Raw genomic sequence first — 12,584 nt, 5'->3', positions numbered from 1 at the left:
GGCACATGCCTATCCTGCAGCCTTATCAATAGTTCCTTAAAAGACTCCCACATGCCAGACGCGGACTTACCCTCGAACATCCTCTCCCAATCAACATCCACCAATTCCTCCCTAATCCGGCTATAGTTAGCCTTCCCCCAATTTAGCACCCTGCCCGTAGGACAGCACTCATCCTTGTCCATTACTATCCTAAAGTTAACAGAGTTGTGGTCACTATTTGCCACATGTTCCCCTACCGAAACTTTGACGACCTGACCAGGCTCATTTCCCAGAACTAGGTCCAGTATAGCCCCCTCTCTAGTCTGGCTATCTACATACTGTTCCAAAGAACCTTCCAGTATGCATTTTACAAATTCCTCCCCGTTCGGACCCCCAGCTCTAAGCACTTTCCATTCTGTGCCAGGGAAATTAAAGTCCCCCACTACAACAACCCTTTTTTTTCTGCACCTATCCAGAATCTCCTGACATATCCTTTCCTCCACTTCCCGTGGGCTGTTGTGTGGTCTGTAGTACACCCCCAGCATAGTGACTGCACCCTTCCTGTTTCTGAGTTCCACCCACAGCGACTCAGTACATGACCCCTCTAAGTTGTCTACCCTCTGCACCGCGGTAATATGCTCCTTAACTAATATCACTACTCCCCCACCTTTTTTAGCCCCTCCTCTGTCTCGCCTAAAACACTTATACCCCGGAATATTCAGCTGCCAGTCCTGTCCTTCTTTTAACCAAGTTTCCGTCACCGCAACCACATCCAAATTCGGCATAAGCATTAAGGCCCTAAGTTCGTCTGTTTTACCCGTTACGCTCCTCGCATTGAAGCAGATGCACTCCAGGCCTCCAGGCCCACTCAGGTCATCTTCGTCCAGAGTGCTCCTCTTCTTAGCTAGCCTTGCCCTGGCCCCCAGCTCAACCCCAGCCTCAGTATTTACTGACCTACTGTTTTGTTCCTCACCCCCCTGCCACACTAGTTTAAATCCTGCCGAAACACTCTAGCAAAACTCCCAGCCAGGATATTTGCTCCCTTCCAGTTAAGGTGTAACCCATCCTTTCTGTACAGTTGCCATCCTGACTTGAAGATTTCCCAGTTATCTATGAATTTAAAACCCTCCCTCTTGCACCAGTCCTTTAGCCACGCGTTCAACTGTAGAATCTCCCTGTTCCGAGCCTCACTTGCACTAGACACCGGGAGCAGTCCAGAGATTGCTACCCTGGAGGCCTGACTTCTTAGCCTAGCACCCAACTCCCTGAATTTCTCTCGTATGACCCCCCTGCTCTTCCTACCTCCATCATTTTCACCAATGTGTATAATCACATCCGTTTGACTACCTTCCTTTTTAAATATGCTTCCTACCCTCTCGGAGACATCCAGTACCCCGGCACCAGGGAGGCAGACTACCATCCTGGATTCTCGTTCACTCCCACAGAACCGCCTGTCCGTGCCTCTAACCATTGCGTCCCCCACAACTGTCGCTCTCCTAAACCCCTCAACAAAAACGGTTGATGAAGGAAGGGCCGTGGATGTCGTCTATATGGATTTCAGTAAGGCATTTGACAAAGTCCCACATGGCAGGTTGGTTAAGAAGGTTAAGGCTCATGGGATACAAGGAGAAGTGGCTCGATGGGTGGAGAACTGGCTTGGCCATAGGAGACAGGGGGTAGTGGTCGAAGGGTCTTTTTCCGGCTGGAGGTCTGTGACCAGTGGTGTTCCGCAGGGCTCTGTACTAGGACCTCTGCTATTTGTGATATATATAAATGATTTGGAAGAAGGTGTAACTGGTGTAATCAGCAAGTTTGCGGATGACACGAAGATGGCTGGAATTGCGGATAGCGAAGAGCATTGTCGGGCAATACAGCAGGATATAGATAGGCTGGAAAATTGGGCGGAGAGGTGGCAGATGGAATTTAATCCGGATAAATGCGAAGTGATGCATTTTGGAAGAAATAATGTAGGGAGGAGTTATACAATAAATGGCAGAGTCATCAGGAGTATAGAAACACAGAGGGACCTAGGTGTGCAAGTCCACAAATCCTTGAAGGTGGCAACACAGGTGGAGAAGGTGGTGAAGAAGGCATATGGTATGCTTGCCTTTATAGGACGGGGTATAGAGTATAAAAGCTGGAGTCTGATGATGCAGCTGTATAGAACGCTGGTTAGGCCACATTTGGAGTACTGCGTCCAGTTCTGGTCGCCGCACTACCAGAAGGACGTGGAGGCGTTGGAGAGAGTGCAGAGAAGGTTTACCAGGATGTTGCCTGGTATGGAGGGTCTTAGCTATGAGGAGAGATTGGGTAGACTGGGGTTGTTCTCCTTGGAAAGACGGAGAATGAGGGGAGATCTAATAGAGGTATACAAGATTATGAAGGGGATAGATAGGGTGAACAGTGGGAAGCTTTTTCCCAGGTCGGAGGTGACGATCACGAGTGGTCACGGGCTCAAGCTGAGAGGGGCGAAGTATAACTCAGACATCAGAGGGACGTTTTTTACACAGAGGGTGGTGGGGGCCTGGAATGCGCTGCCAAGTAGGGTGGTGGAGGCAGGCACGCTGACATCGTTTAAGACTTACCTGGATAGTCACATGAGCAGCCTGGGAATGGAGGGATACAAACGATTGGTCTAGTTGGACCAAGGAGCGGCACAGGCTTGGAGGGCCGAAGGGCCTGTTTCCTGTGCTGTACTGTTCTTTATTCTTTGTTCTTTGTTCTTTTCCCTTCCGGACCCCTGAGCCTGTCACCGTGGAGGCGATCTGGTCCTCATGGCTTACCCCTGGAGGGTCATCCCCCTCCACAGAATCCAAAGCAATATGCCTATTTTGGAGGGGGACAACCACAGGGGATCCCTCCACAGAATGCTCACTCCCTTCCCTTCTCCCATCTGTTGCCCATCCCTTTCTTTTATGGGATACTGCCACTGGGGTACTTTCTGGCACATCACCCTTCTGACTATTACCCCTGCTAACTGTGACCCATGTGTCTTCCTTCTGAGACCCTGGTGTCACTACCTGACTATAACTTTTATCTATTAATCTCTCACTTTCCCTAACTAAACTGAGTTCATCGAGCCTCAGCTCCAGCTCCCTTACACGATCCTTCAGGAGTTGCAGTTCCACACATCTGGCACAGACATGGACTTCCGGGAAGCAAGTTGTCTCCAGGAACTCCCACATCCCACACCGAATGCAGTATACTGGCCTCCCACTCATACCAGCCATGTCCTTTTTAGTTTTTGGGAGATAAAACAAAAAAGGGGGTGTAAACACAGTAAGAAATCTCTCAACACCAGGTTAAAGTCCAACAGGTTTATTTGTAGCAAACGCCACTAGCTTTCTCAGTAAGCCATGGATGGATCTTTCTTATTTAGCTTTTGGCTTTTAAAAGAATGTATTTTTTTCAATATTTTGCATTGTTTTTAGATGTTTCTATGGTTCATTTACTGCCATACATTCTAGTCTATTTGCCCAATGTTCCTGAGCCAGGACTCTTTTTTGACATATGTAGTTATGTTTACTTAAGTTCAGGATACTTCTTTGTGGGTGGTGTGTGTACATTCTCAAACTTAATATGGAATTCAATTGGGATATGATCACATTTTCACAGATGGCCCATTAATATTCGATTATTAATAAAACTAGTGAATTGCATAATTCTAGATCTCAAATAGATGTGTATCTAGTTGTTTACACAACCTACCTTTCCAGGAAATTGCCATGAAAACACCCTGTCACACTCCCATTGTCTCCCCTAAATCACTATACACCTCCAATACCTCAATGTTTCTTCACAGATTTCGAAATCATCCTTCACCTATCAACATCCTGGGAGTTACCACTGACCAGAAACTGAACTGGACTCGCCATATAAATAGGAATCCTGCAGTGAGTAACCCACCTCCTGATTCCCCACCATCTACAAGGCACAAGTCAGAATATCCTCCACTTGCCTGTATGAGTGCAGCTCCAACAACACTCAAGAAGCCCAACGCCATCCAGGACAAAGCAGCCCCTTGATTGCTATCGCTTCCTCAACATTCAATCCCTTCGCCATAGATGAATAGTGGCAGCCATATATACTATCTACAAGATGCACTGCAGGATCTCACCAAGGTTCCTTCGGCAGCACTTTCCAAACCCACAACCACTACCTTCCATAAGGACAAGAACAGCAGATACTTTGGAACACCACCACCTGGAAGTTCTTGCTTTCTTGACTTGGAAATATATTGCGGTTCCTTCACTGTCGCTAAGTAAAAATCCTGGATCACCTTCTCTAACAGCATAGTTGGTGTACCAACACCCCAGGAACTGCAGCAGTCCAAGAATTCAGCTCACCACCACCTTCTCGAGAGCAATTGGGGATAGGCAATCAATGCTATCTAGTCAGCAGTGCCTACATCCCTTAAATGATTTTCTTTTTAAAACCGCCTCCTTCCCACACCTCTTAGATTACAGTCTTCGCTCCACAATTTCCAGGATGCTGATCTTCATTTAAGTGGAGACTATTTGTGTAGAAGACTTCTCTCTTTCCGCACTGCTTAGGCCAGGGCCCCAGTAAGCAAACCCCCTCTTGGCACATTCATCATTGAGCCATTGTGTTTAATTCTCTGATCTGCTTGATCATGTGCCAATAGACACGTCGTTTATGTAACAAACCAGAGATTATTACTGTGGAGCTTCCATATTTAGTGTGGACCCTAACTGCCCATACTCTGTTAAAGGGGTGAAATTCATATTTCTATCTATGTTGTTGACTTCTAGGTGTATCACAGCAAGTTTATCTCCAACCGTGGGAAAATGCCTAATATTGGAATTGGACAGACAAGATAACCTTTGGAACTGCTGTCTTGGGCTGCAGATAAAAACATCTTACCCTCGTGACAATACTGTCCCCTATCAATGTCACTTTCCTTTTCACTCCCTCGTTTCCCCGCCCCAATTTGAATTGATTTATGCATGAAGGTGCAGTAGTTAGTCTGTAATCAATCCTGTACTCCTTATTTTCTCCACCCCCACCCCCGCTGGTAATAAGTTATGGTGTCTGTTGAATGCATTTAAGTAACTCCTGGTCACATCATCCATTTCAAATGTGGGAACCAGGTACAGTTCATTATATAAACAGAACTTCATTTCAGTGAGATTTGCAACGCTCCTTCATCACGGGCTCCGAAGACTGCCCTTTCTGTGGCCTTGTGGAGTCCATGGACCATGTCTATGTTGTGTGTCTTAGGCTGCACTCCCTTTATGTTTTCCTGAAGAACCTTTTATTGATGTTTTGTTTGCACTTCAGTCCCACGCTCCTGATCTACAGACATCCGGTGCGGAGAGGGGAGGGTCGGGATGGCGACCTCCTCGTGAACCTGCTCCTGGGCCTGGCGAAATGCGCCATTTACTGGTCCAGGCAGCGGGCGATCGAGGGGGCCGTCCATCCTGACTGTCTGCCTCTCTACCGTGGCTACGTTCGCGGCTGGGTGTCCTTGGAGAGGGAGCATGCGGTGTCCACAGTGTGGTTGACGCCTTCCGCGCCCGCTGGGCACCGCAGGGGTTGGGGTGCGTTATCGACCCTAATAATCACATTTTAATTTGATGTTTTTATGTTTCCTTTGTACTTTGATTTCTGTTCGGGCTGTTCCCCCTCCTTTTTGGGGAGCTGCCCCTTTTACTTTGTCCTGACTTTATCTGAGTTTGTTTATTTGGTTTGACCTAAAAAGAGGGCAACGCTCCTTCATCTGCCTGCTGTCATGTTGCTTCTGTTTTTGTAAGATCAAAGATGTATCAGGACGAATCTACATAGATGGCCCCTCACTTTTATAGTTATCGAGTGGACAACATCTTCCAATGAAGGCAGCAAGTACCAGAAGTATCAGTGCAGCTCCTGTAATCCAGCAACAAATGGATAATTGAATGAGAACATATCAAGTGCAAGGAACATAATAAAAATATTAACTCGAATAATCAATGCGATTTCTTTATTTTGGTGTTTTGTCAAACAGACATTTTGGAAAAAAATGTCAGTTGTATGACGTATATTTCCAACGGTTCCAGTGCAGAGCATGAGATCAGGAATTGTTAATTTGTCCAAAATGATTCATTCTATAAAGAAAATCTATTTCCTTTCACACTGAATTCGTGGTTCAGGATTAAGATACACTCGTCAAAAATAAGCTTTCAACATGCGTCATAATGCATCGTTGATGGAGACGGGAGAGGTTCCGGAGGATTGGAGGATTGCAGATGTGGTCCCTATATTCAAGAAAGGGAACAGGGACAGCCCGGGAAATTACCGACCGGTGAGTCTAACCTCAGTGGTTGGTAAGTTGATGGAGAGGATCCTGAGAGACAGGATTTATGATCATCTAGAGAAGTTTAGTATGATCAAAAGTAGTCAGCACGGCTTTGTCAAGGGCAGGTCGTGCCTTACGAGCCTGGTTGAGTTCTTTGAAAATGTGACCAAACACATTGACGAAGGAAGAGCGGTGGATGTGGTCTATATGGACTTCAGCAAGGCGTTCGATAAGGTCCCCCATGCAAGACTTCTTGAGAAAGTGAGAGGGCATGGGATCCAAGGGGCTGTTGCCTTGTGGATCCAGAACTGGCTTGCCTGCAGAAGGCAGAGAGTGGCTGTGGAGGGGTCTTTCTCTGCATGGAGGTCAGTGACCAGTGGAGTGCCCCAGGGATCTGTTCTGGGACCCTTGCTGTTTGTCATTTTCATAAATGACCTGGATGAGGAAGTGGAGGGATGGGTTGGTAAGTTTGCTGACGACACCAAGGTAGGTGGTGTTGTGGATAGTTTGGAGGGATGTCAGAAGTTGCAGCGAGACATAGTTGAATGCAAGACTGGGCGGAGAAGTGGCAGATGGACTTCAACCCGGATAAGTGTGTGGTGATCCATTTTGGCAGATCCAATGGGATGAAGCAGCAGTATAATATGAAGGGTACCATTCTTAGCAGTGTAGAGGATCAGAAGGACCTTGGGGTCCGGGTCCATAGGACTCTTAAATCGGCCTCGCAGGTGGAGGATGCGGTCAAGAAGGCGTACGGCGTACTGGCCTTCATTAATCGAGGGATTGAGTTTAGGAGTCGGGAGATAATGCTGCAGCTTTATAGGACCCTGATTAGACCCCACTTGGAGTACTGCGCGCAGTTCTGGTCACCTCATTACAGGAAAGATGTTGAAGCCATTGAAAGGGTGCAGAGGAGATTTACAAGGATGTTGCCTGGATTGGGGGGCATGCCTTATGAGGATAGGTTGAGGGAGCTTGGTCTCTTCTCCCTGGAGAGACGAAGGATGAGAGGTGACCTGATAGAGGCTTACAAGATGTTGAGAGGTCTGGATAGGGTAGACTCTCAGAGGCTATTTCCAAGGGCTGAAATGGTTGCTACGAGAGGACACAGGTTTAAGGTGCTGGGGGGTAGGTACAGAGGAGATGTCAGGGGTAAGTTTTTCACTCAGAGGGTGGTGGGTGAGTGGAATCGGCTGACGTCGGTGGTGGTGGAGGCAAACTCGTTGGGGTCTTTTAAGAGACTTCTGGATGAGTACATGGGATTTAATGGGATTGAGGGCTATAGATAGGCCTAGAGGTGGGGATGTGATCGGCGCAACTTGTGGGCCGAAGGGCCTGTTTGTGCTGTGGCTTTCTATGTTCTATGTTCTATGTTGCCCAGGATGTGGGCTCCGCAGAGAAGTCCCGGGAAGACCAGAATTTGTTGCCTATCCCAAATTGTCCCTTGCATTGAACATTTCGTAGGGCAGTTAAGTGTCTACCACATTGCTGTGCATCTGAAATCACAAGTAGGCCAGACGAGGTAAGACGGCAGATTTATTTCCTTAATGGAGCCGTAGTGAGCCAGATCAGTTTTTACAATTGGTGGCCACCGTTACCGACTCTAGCAATCATATTTTATGATTGAATTTAAATTCCATTGGTGGGATTTGAACCCGTGTCCCCAGTGCGGTCTTTCGGCTAATCCACTCACGGCGGCACGGTAGCACAGTGGTTAGCACTGCTGCTTCACAGCTCCAGGGTCCCGGGTTCGATTCCCGGCTCGGGTCACTGTCTGTGTGGAGTTTGCACTTGCTCCTCGTGTCTGCGTGGGTTTCCTCCGGTTTCCTCCCACAGTCCAAAGATGTGTGGGTTAGGTTGATTGGCCAGGTTAAAAAAATTGCCCCTTAGAGTCCTGGGATGTGTAGGTTAGAGGGATTAGCGGATAAAATATGTGAGGGTAGGGCATGGGTGGGATTGTGCTCGGTGCAGACTCGATGGGGCGAATGGCCTCCTTCTGCACTGTAGGGTTTCTATGATTTCTATTCTATGATGATTAGGCCACAGTCTCAATATCAGTATGGTTCATCCACCTATGATATCATGGAATCGATAAACGGAAGTATTTCAATGATTTAGAACAAAAGGGATTTCTCTGTGTTAAATGTCAAGGAATTGAATTTGATCCGCAATATTATTATTCAGTTTATAATTCTATTTTTAAAAATTATTTACACTCCGTGCCTCTGCCTCTTATCCGCTCCACAAATCTTTAAAAGGATTGAAATAAATGAACGCGGTTACATAGTAATCAGTGACTGATAATTTCAGTACAAAGGTTGGCATCTTACCTGAATTAGAAATAGAGTCAAAGTAAACAGCCATGGCTGGATCCTGTAGTGTGAGGTGAGACACCATCCAGGCATATACAATACCGTTATGGGCTGGATCTGCCGTTTTCAAACTGCTGGAAGCTAAATACATTCCCTCCGAATTGACTGTTTGAATGGTGCTGATCCCAGTCACAATGTTGCTGTCGTTTTTGTACCAAGTGAAGCTGAGAGATTCTGAGTAGAACACAGACGTTTCACACACAAGTGTTAGCGTAGATGAGTTGGGACGGGACACTTTGGAGATCAGTCTCATGGGTTCTGGGGAAGCTGTGGAACAGTGAAATGAAAGCATTGATTGTTTGGATTTATATACCTTAATCTCGTTTGACGTTCAGTATTCCTGGCTGCATCTAATCACGACACTCGGAGTCGTAGTCAGTAAAATAAATCACTGTTAGAATTTGCAATGTTACAATTCAATCTTTAGTTACTTTCCAATACTAATTCAATTATCCAATTACGCGCTAGAATAATGGTTGATCCAGCAAAGCATATATGCAGTGACAACAGAAAATATTTCATTGAGGCAGGATATTCAGGTCGTTAACTCTTTGCGCAGGAGCTCTATTTACACAGGATACATGATGTTATTAGTCAGTTGTGTTATTAGGTAGTGTTAAATAAATAGACAAAATGTATTCAGGTGATCGTTCACTTGAAGAACTGTAATAAATGCGGAGAAAATAACGTCCAAGTAGCCGATAGATTGATCCCAGAATATTGTCAGGATAGAAAAAAAATGTTTTCGCCCAAAAGAAAGACCAATTTGCCGAAAAGAATGATTCGAGTGAATGGCAGGAAGTGAGATTTAAGCTGTTCATCCGTGCAGCTGAATGGGGGAAATAGCTGAATAATGCAGCCTCTTCCATCCTGACAAATCACACCTTCCAGTATTTAGTGTATGAATGCTGCACAACAGTTTCCCATTTAATTTGCTAAATTAAAAGTGATATGATTCCAACAGATTTAACATGCAAATCATTTATAGGTTTAGGCTACCATGCATTCTGACGGTAGCAAAATACATAGGTGTTTTCAATGTAGGCCTAGAGTTTTAAAAACTATATTATTACTGCAAGCCTTTATGAATACTGGTTCGTCATCAGTTGGATTGTTATTCCAATTCCGGACATCATGCTTTGTGAAAAATGTGAGGTTTAATTGGGGTTCAGAGGGATTTTTCCAGAATAATACTAAGGTTCATGGACTTCGGTTTTGGGGTGAGGCTAAATAAACTGGCATTGTTATCCTTGTAACAGAACAGGTTGTTGAGAGCTTTTCTCGAGCTGCCCAAACTGCTGAGAGGCTTTGCTCGAATTAATGAAAGCAAAAATTTTGGTGTCAAAAGGGGAATAAAATAATTGGCGAGAAAAACAGGACGAGGAGATTTTTTTGTACATAATTGATAACCACAATTAACCTCATGTTTCTGGGTTTAGTCCACCGTCTCTGTCATTCTTTCCCGTCATAGCCAGTTCAATCTCTGCAAGTGTAAAACCTATGAGAAGCAAATACCTTAATTTACTTTACATGCATTACATTTGTTGTAATCATAATTTCGGCGGCTTATTATGATGATCTGGAATGCCCTGCCTAATTGGGTGTTGGAAAGCTAACTTTCAAAATGGAGGTGGATATAATTAAGAAGGAAAATGTGTGCAGTCGTTTGGAAATAACAAGTGGGCGGATAGCTGTTACTAAGAGCCGGCAGTGGGATGATGGGACGAACGGCCTGTTTCTGTGCATTACTTTCTAATGAAATTAGCGCGAATTGCTTTCCTTGTCACAAGTGCAGAAATAATTGCAAGTAACATTTAGAATCGGAGATTATACAGCAGTTCAGCTAAACATACCCAAAATAGAGTACGTCCCCATCACTCAGTCCGTCAAATATCGATTTAATTACTATTATCCACATAATCTACCTCCATTGAATAGTCTTTTTCTCACTTTCATCATTTTCTCTATTTCAGTATCTCTGTTTCAGTGAAATGTTAGCCACTAACCATTATTTGCCAAAAAGAGAAAATGCTGGAAAATCTCAGCAGGTCTGGCAGCATCTGCAAGGGGAGAAAAGTGCTGACATTTCGAGTCCAGATGACCCTTAATCAACTTTGACAAAGGGTCATCTGGATTCGAAACGTCAGCTTTTTTCTCTCCTCACAGATGCTGCCAGACCGGCTGAGATTTTCCAGCATTTTCTCTTCTGGTTTCAGATTCCAGCAGCCGCAGTAATTTGCTTTTAACTATTATTTGTCGTTTTTGTGCCCATCTTTCTCGGATTATGTACTCTATTCATAACCTGAAGAAATAAAATCTACAATGTGCTTTAGAATAGAATCCCTACAGTGCAGAAGGAGGCCATTCAGCCCATCGAGTCTGCACCGACCACAATCCCACCCCACATGTTCACCCGCTAACCTACGCATCCCAGGAGCAATTTTTAACCTGGCCAATCAACCTAAACCGCACATCTTTGGACTATGGGAGGAAACCGGAGCACCCGGAGGAAACCCACGCAGACACGAGGAGAATGTGCAAACTCCACACAGACAGTGACCCGAGCCGGGAATCGAACCCGGGACCCTAGAGCTGTGAAGCAGCAGTGCTAACCACTGTGCTCCCGTGCCGCTTTTCGTTTCCCTGCTGCAAAGCAAATAAGGCCGGTTCCCCAAATGTCTGAAGGATGCTCCAGTTCGGTTAGTTTCCAGTTGTTCCGCCGCCGACAGTAATTGTGTAGCCTGACTGAAGGTCGGTGATTTCATTGTACGCAGTATGCAAGGTATAGCCATGCCATAGGTTGTACAAACTCATGTGTTGTCCATCTTTGTGGACAGTCACTTAGCATTATATGTTACTACTACAGCCTGCACTTCGGCTTCAGATCCCTTTTCGATCGTGAAGCCCAGAAGTATTTATTATTTATATTCGTGAATAATAACCCACATCTTAATGGGTGATAACCGTGATATAACAAGAAATCTGAATTTAAATATCACTCTCGTTATCTTAAATAAAGCAATACAATGGGTATTGGGTCAAACGGCATTGTGGATCAACCCACAGCACGTAGACTGCAGCGATTCATGAAGGTAGTTCACCATCACCTTCTCAGGGGCAACTAGGGATGGGCAATAAATGTTGGCCAGCCAACGACGACCATGTCCCATGAATAAAAAAAATGACCCAATGATCAAATAAATTTATGTTAGTTTCCACGCCATTCAATATTATTAAAGCACTTCAGCTAAACCTGACGTGTAAATGTTCACATGTAAACGAACACGACGTTCACTATTAACAATATTTGAAAATATGCCTCATGAGCTGCCCGCTCACCTCGCTTTGTTATTTTGGAATTGGTCTTCCTGAAATTGCAGAAGTCGCATCTCACTCCAAAGTCGCTTACGGTGCACAGCAAGTTTGGATTCGGTTCCATTCAGGACCCTGTTGCCTGTGTCTCGCACTCCGCAGTAATAGGATCCGGAGTCGGGGACACGGACATTCAGGATCTGGAAGGAAGTCGCTCCGTTTTCAAAAGGAAAGAATCGCTTTCTGCCATCAGAATTCGGTTGTAATAAGGTTTCGTCGCCAAGTTTCCACCAATAAACATCTGAGTAATTGTAGACGGAGTTCGCTGTACAGTGGAATGTAATGTCTGAACCTGCCATTAGAATGATGCTTTCAGGTGATTGCGACACTGAGGTGGAAGGAACTATAAAATATTAAAAATGTAGTTATTACATATAAATAAATTACTTTAACCGCAGACAAGTCGAGAGACACAGTCACAGGCAGGCAGGACGCAATAAGACTGGTTCGAAGAAACAAAATGAACAATAGACCCAGACCCAACTGGAATGTGCAATACCTTCGTAAATAATCCGCAATGCCCATGTGCACTGACTCACAAACATTGTGAAATGGCTGTTGATCGG

Source organism: Mustelus asterias, chromosome 4 (genome assembly GCF_964213995.1).
Source record: "Mustelus asterias chromosome 4, sMusAst1.hap1.1, whole genome shotgun sequence".
Lineage (NCBI taxonomy): Eukaryota > Metazoa > Chordata > Chondrichthyes > Carcharhiniformes > Triakidae > Mustelus > Mustelus asterias.
The sequence above is the reverse complement of the archived record's forward strand: the minus strand, read 5'-3'. Positions refer to the sequence as shown.